The sequence below is a fragment of the Rhyacophila brunnea genome, unplaced genomic scaffold (assembly GCF_057557595.1).
Source record: "Rhyacophila brunnea isolate RB1 unplaced genomic scaffold, BYU_Rbru_1.0 scaffold_2, whole genome shotgun sequence".
Classification (NCBI taxonomy): domain Eukaryota; kingdom Metazoa; phylum Arthropoda; class Insecta; order Trichoptera; family Rhyacophilidae; genus Rhyacophila; species Rhyacophila brunnea.
Genome location: NW_028232859.1, coordinates 15,614,443 through 15,622,348, shown reverse-complemented (window position 1 = coordinate 15,622,348; position 7,906 = coordinate 15,614,443).

Here is a 7,906-nt window from a genome sequence, read left to right as displayed (position 1 = left end):
TGATTTGCACACAATATTTTGTACTTCAAATAATATAATAATTATAACTGTCATATAGGCTACAAATATTTTTGAAAATGGGCAGAAATCAACAGGTTCATTTATTGGCTCTCTTTATTTTCAAACTTCTTGAAATAATTTTGTTCTAATTGTAATTTTCACACACTTTTTATCTATTAATTATTTTTGTAATATAGTATATTATATAAAAAAAAAAAACTGGCTATGATATGATATTTACCTAAATGTGATTAGAGTTCAAAATACATATATTGTTTTTATCTCCTTAATGGCTGCTTTTATAAGTATGTTTCAAAACATTTTCTGAGAAACAGCTAAATAATTGGAACTTCAATACTTTGCATGAAATACATGTGCATGTTGCGCCTTCAAAACTGTTCTGGAAAAACTACAGGACAGGAAAAATATGAATTTTAGTGACAGGAGTTCTATTGGAATTCCGATTTTCCATATTATTTTTTTTAATTGACATACAATGGAAAAAGAATGAGAAGTTCATAATATTAATTAAGAACTAATATAAACATTAAATAATTTAATAGTTGCTTTATCCATGGTTTATTTGAATAAATGCACACACTGCAGATAGCATCTTTATTATTTTATGTAAGTATTTTGTCAGTTAACCACGCACACCATGCGTACAAAAAATGTCCAACTAGATTCTATAGTGTGAATAATATAAGACATTTTTAATACTGCTAATCTTTTGTGTTTGCAAAGATAATCGGAAGTCAATACAATTTCGTTTTGTCAGAAATGTTTCAACATCATATTTACTTGATTTCTGTATACAATATGTTTTTATTTAACACCTGTCGCCGCATATGCGTTGGGAGCTCAAAAATTGGCTACGTCATAAGCATAGGGCGCCTTAGAAGATGGAAATAAATAAAAAATATTAGTTTTATGTAAAACACAGCCGGTTTGGAGACGCAATGGTAATACATAAAAATTTTGGTAACTAGTATGAACATAACGCACCGTGAGTGTAAAACCAAGGCATCTGCAAATTTATCAATTTCGAGACTAAATGCAAAACAACTGCAAAATTCGTTTACTTGATAATGTAAAAGTGAAGTAACTGATAGAACATGCAATATAATGTAGATATAAACCAAATATTACGGTTTTTTTTTAGAAACAAAACGAAGACTTCAAACCCTAATATATCCAAAATATGTCTTTTGCAAATGCCTTGGTTTTACACTCACGGTGCGATAATATGTAATATCAATATTGAAACAACATTTTCGAATATAAGCCTTACATAAAATTTAAGTACGTAGTTCAAAATTGTCTTCCATTTTACAAGGATAAATAACATTGCCTATCAAATGATCAAGGTAAAGCTCTTAAGTGCATTGTAAACCTTATTTCTTATTATTTTGAAACGTAGTTTTGGTGTTGTCTGAAACAAAGATATATATTATGCTCATGTTTAATCTTTCTTATTGTGGTATACGTATAGACAATTAATGACTTACTTGCCATAAGTTAAGTGATTTCAGGGAAATACAAAAATAGTTTAACCAATAATTATTGTTAACAGCCATATTTTAATTATTGATAGGTTTCTTTATTTTGAATTATGTTTTCATTTAAATCATTTTTGTATTCAATAATAAAGAATATAATTGTTATTTTATTGTTAATAGCCTCTACATTCGCTGATTGGTTGGACAGTAGGTAATGTAAAAAAATATTTTTAGGACATAATAAAATGTTGTTTTTATTCAATAAACTAGAGAAATCTATTATATTGTGTTGTACTGTTAATTGTTACGCTTTCTCAAAATATATTTTTTTTATCTACAGCCAGAAGTACAAAATAATCTTTTCAGAATTTGATAAAAGATAGATTTAAATTAATTATAGTAAATTGTTGGGCAATGTTTTGTTTGTTTTTTTTTTTTTTGCTTAGATAGAACTTACGAAAGTGTTAACTGTCAAACAGAGCTGTGATACTCTGTATAACCTGGCAAATCATGAATAGAGTCACACTTGAAGAAATCGATCATCAATTTGCAAAACTATGTTCAGCGATAAGGGCTCATTTTGGCACAACGGGTTTGTTAATTAGCAAAATTTCCGCGAGTGAAACCAATGTTACATCCACAAAAATGCACCGTTTGGTGTAGTTTACATGCTGGTGCTATCAGACCTTATTTCTTCAAAAATGAGACAAGAACTCGCATTATGTTCAATGGATATTATCACCTGACCATGATCATTAATTTTTTTAAATATGGATGGCATCGATCTGGACCAGTGGCGCACCCAGGAATTATTATTGGGGGGGGCCCAAGGAGGAGAATGTAAATTAGTCCCATAGGCTCTTTTTCTTCTTCATATAAATATTTTTACATATTTTCTCAATACATGGCGATATACATACAATGCGGACGAAACCGGTCCTAATCTATTTAATAAAAGTGGAATAAGTACTAAAAAAAAAATTGCGTTTTATTAAATTAAAACAACAATACAATATTTATTCCGAATTCCACCAAATAAATGTTCTTTTGATTTACACCACCACCGTAGTGGGTGTAGTCGTTCTTTTCGCCGAATGTTTATCGTAGATTTTTGGTTTTTCAATATTGAGGTTCCAACATATTAATCGAAAATGGACAAAAAAGTATTATTGCATTTAAATTATACACAACCTACTCAATACAACACAGTCTAATATCTCGTTTATCGTTCTTTTGTCTATTGCACTGGGTGTACCTACACCATGGCCCCCACATCCTGAAACGGGCCCACAGGCTAGGGCAGTGGTCGGCAAACTGCGGCTCTTTGGCCCCTTGAGTGCGGCTCTGCCACAGATGCTCTCTGTCATATTTGACATGGCTACAAAGAAGAAGTAAAGAAAATGGAAGAGGATAACCGTAAATGTAATGTTGAATAGACCGACACTTCGCGTTTATTGAAAACTTAAATGGCTTCCCGACCTGTATTTATGTGTCGGGAAAAATTGACGCATTCAAATTTAGAGAGATACTACAACTAAAAACTCGTAATTTTGCGCTAAATATTCTGTCGATGATGCAAGGAAGAAAGCAGCTGAGGGGAAGAGTTAAGAAAAATAAAGTTCTGTATTTAATTAGGTACTGAATAAAATCTTTCAACAATGTTAATATTGCAAGTTTTGTGGTTAGTAAAAAGATTTCCAAGAGAGGAAATCAAGAGTAAATTGAGAAATCGATTTATTGATGAGAACCTGGAATCGTGCTTAAAATTAAATCAACAACATACGAACCTGACTTACCCAAACTTTACAATGAGATTCAAGGCCATTATTCACATTTCAATTTTAATTTGTTTTACATATTGTGGACATTACAAATTATAAGTTTAAGACGTTCACAACATGACATTTAGAAACAAATAAATATTATTAAAAAAGTATTATGTAATATTGTAATTATGCAATATTAACCCTTTTACTCCCACGGGGCCGATATTTCGGCCCACCATACCTATGCGAAAACTCCATCTGGGCCGATCCATCGGCCGAAAGTTTGGAACCAAATTTACGATTTATTCCAAATTTTTTCCCGTCATATTTCGTTCATGTAGACGAAGCATTATATTCACTGTGTGTTGGGTGGTGAGTAACATTTATTTTAGTGTCGGCATTGTTTATAATTATGCCATACCCTAATAACTCACAAGTCATAATTGCTCTGCTGTCGAACTTGAGACCAAAGAGGGTCATAAAAATAATAAAACATTATTTTTATGACACATTTTAAATTCTGATATTTCTTTTAGTTGTTTTATGATTCATATATCACATTGCAAAATGAAATTTGTAATTTTTGAACTAACAATGGATGCCACTGTATTTTTGGTAAGATGGTGAAAAAATACATGAATATAAATATTATTATAAATGATTTAGTGCTTTGAGACTTATTTTTTGAAATTACTTCATTCCATATCAGTTAGTCGTCGATACTGTATCGAATTCTCTTGCGATATCGTGAATTGAACAATATTCTTGAATACCTTGACACTATACGATTTTTTTTGATTACTTTATAAAAATTCTATTTCATAGAGAAATAATAATATGTTTATTTTTTTTCCTGTTACTACATAAGGATAGATTATATTATAAAATTTGATATATCAATTATAAATAACAAAATGTTGTCACACTTGTTTTGTTGTTCAAACATAGTTTTATCCGTTCATTTCTAAATAAATATTGATTCATTATTTTTTTCTTTTGTTTTATTGATGTAAACTATCAATATTATTACTTATTATTGCTTTATACACCATTGAGAACACACAAAAAAAGTTTCAAATTTTTAAAACATGTGTAGAATTAGTTATTTAAAAAAAACTAAATCGACGATTTGTTGTCAAAAAACGCTTGGGAGTTTTCGCATATGCTAGGCTAAATCAGCTGGGAGTAAAAGAGTTAAGTTATTCTATAGTATAAATGTGTAAATACAAAAAATATGAAGTATATAGGTACAAGGAAGTACACCGGATGAGTTAAGCAGACCCTATTTTAAGAATTTATAAAATAACGTCCACCTGTACTCATTCTCACGTAGATGGAATATATCAACATCCGAAGCAATTTGGTTGAACAGAGTTATTGCTCTACCAATTGGCATCACCAATGGCAGGTTAGTTCTGCTCCTCGGGAGAACAAACAACTGATGCTCCCGATTTCTAAGATAGTTATCAGGGACACACAAGTCAATATTACCAAGAATGGCAGAGTTCTCATTCACACCACGTATTAGTCGAAAAAAATACGTGGCCAAATATTGATATCTTCTAGCACTTAAACTACAGTATGTTAGCATACCTAAGAGAAAGTCAGTTGGATAAAGCCACGGATAGTATCCATATAACCTCAAATAAAGGAGTCTCAAAAATTTCTTTTGAACTCGCTCCACCATAAGGTCATATTTCAACTGATGCGGGGCCCAAACAATCGACCCACTCTCAAGCCGGCTTCTCACTAAGGAATTATAAAGAATTTTTAATACAGTAACATCCGAAAAGACCCGGGAAGTACGCAAGACGAAGCCCAACATTTGTAGCGCCTTTTTACAAATGATAGCTATATGACCACTAAACGTAATGCCAAGATCCCTTACAGATGGTATTCGCGAAAGAACTCTGCCATTCATCGAATATTGGAAAAATAATACTCGCGAGGCTCTGGTAAATGATAAAATATTGCATTTTTCAATATTGAAGTCCAGTTTGTTACGCCTGCCCCAATCTAATATATTGTCTATATCAAGTTGGAGTTGACGACAATCGTCCAAGGTGACAACTTCCATGAAGAGTTTCAGGTCATCAGCGAACAACAAAAACATAGCATTTTTAATGACCATTGCTATGTCATTTATAAAAATCGTAAACAGCAATGGCCCTGTTTGTTTGAGCCCTGAGGGACACCAGAAAATGTATTGAACATCTGTGACTGATAGACGCCATACGATACGTATTGTTGACGATTCCTAAAATAGCTCCCGAATAACTTCAGAAAACGATCGGACAATCCAATTAGTTGGAGTTTTTCCAACAGAATGTCGTGATCGACTCTGTCAAACGCTTTTGAGAAGTCATTGTAGGAACAGTCAACCTTATGGCCTCTATCTAGTGCTGACGACACATAATCTACAAATACCATCAGGTTAGTTTCCGTTGATCGGCCAACTCTAAATCCATGCTGCTCATTCATTATAAATGACTCAATTTTTGGATAAATCATGTTATGCATGATCATCTCAAGAACTTTTGCGGGTGCCGAGAGAACAGCCACCGGCCTGTAGTTCTCCACTGATGACTCAGCACCACTCTTATGGATTGGAGTAACCTTTGACATCTTCCACAATTCGGGAAAGATACCCGTCTCCATCACAAGATTAAATATATATGAAAGCGGGCCTTTGACAAAGTCAATACACCCCTTTAAAAAAAATGTTGGGAGATTATCCGGCCCTAAAGATCGTGTGTTCTTTAGCTTTTTAATGAACCTAAACACAATTGCAACATCAATCGGAAGGATATCAATAGATTGGGCACTGCGTGATGGTTTTCTTGACGTTGAGGCAACATCCAGATTCGGACTACTACTTGCGTAGACAGACCTAAAGTGACCGGCAAATGAGTTTGTCAGTCATTGTCATGGTTCAATTTTATGGATACCTTTCTTACAATTTAATTTTTATTAATAAATAAGATCATTATTACGTATGATATTCAGTTTTATTCAGTGTACCTACCTATAATTTAATTAGGACTTTAACTAAAGTTTATTAAGTAAATTAGCAGTGTACCTACTTACTACCTACGTATATAATTTAAGTTTAAGAAATTTGGCTCTCAAAAAAAATCTCAATCGTTGTACTGTTGATATTTGGCTCTATTGACTAATGAGTTTGCCGACCACTGGGCTAGGGTATTTGACGGGCCCCTATCCACCGCTTAGATTAAAGGCAGTGTGAAGCACTACATTAACGTTTTTCAAATTGTGTTTTAGTTCAAATTGAGGGTACTTATACAGTGAATTATTGGCGATTTTCAATACATCTACTTTAATAATGGAGAGTATCGACACATAATAATCAGAAAATATATTGGACATTTATATAAATTAAAATGTTCATAGTCATGAAGTACAATAGCGCCGCAGGCGACTTTTTTTTACTATTCAAGCTAATTTATGATGTGTGTTTATCTCACTTATCTGGTCAACCCGACATGCCCGGCCCCCCACAGCCCGGGCCCCTAGGCTAGAGCCCTATCAACCCTCCCCAGCCATGACCTATACCACTCCGGAATTCAGGTGGACACCGAGAATTTCATTAGGGAACGGGTTTCTAAAAAAACCTGACATTAGTGTTTCGAAATTTTTGTATTAGAAATTAAAATCTAAGAAATATTACTAAAAAGGGTGCTGGAGAATTACAAATCATTTTTTGCCGTGTTGTTTGTCTAAGCCCAAGGTATAGTTTATTGGCTTTCGATTTCAATATGTAAAATCATTCTGATGATTTTCATATTTTGGGGGGGGGGCCAAGGCCCCCTTGCCCCCCCCCCCCCCCCCCGGGTGCGCCACTGATCTGGACGAGATGTGCTTTTAACAGGCCGGCACTGTGTCCTACGGCAACCGCAACCATTGACTTCTTGAAATCAAAATTTGCCAATAAGTTGATTTCGCGAAATAGACCTGTCCACTTTGATGATATGTTGGCAAACTAAATATTTTCATTTAATACTATTTCTTCTTATGAAAACATATGATTGTATTTATATTATGGTGGTGTGTTGTTTTTATACAAATATTCACTAATTCGCTGTCTACAAGGTCGCATGGACTTATCGGCCTTTGGAACAAACCGCATTGTGGATTTATTGCCAATAGGAATTCATCGTGATTTTGAAACTCTCTTTTCATATGAATTTATAGCCTTGAGGAACTGATCAACTGAACCAAATTAGAAAAAAATGTCATCACTATCTCAATTTTGACCAAGGTCGTGTGATTTGACACCTGGATTATTTCCTGTGGGTATTGGTTTAGGCTGATAAACCAGCAATAATTGACGCCTTACTCGAAAAAGTGGCCTAAGTGGTTCGTCATGATCAGCCACATTAGCCAGCCATATGCCCGAAATCATTTTCAAATGTTAATGCCATGTATCTTTCAAAAAAAAATGATTAACAGTTGAATTCTTTGTGTTATTTTTTACAATTTTAAGTTCTATCGGGGTTAAAAAAAACACCTTTACATTGAAACTAAAATCATGTCATGGCATTCTATCATATTGAACAAATTTGATACGCTTTCTTAAGGGGGGGACATGCTCGTCGAAGGTCAAAATTGAGTTTTTATTGT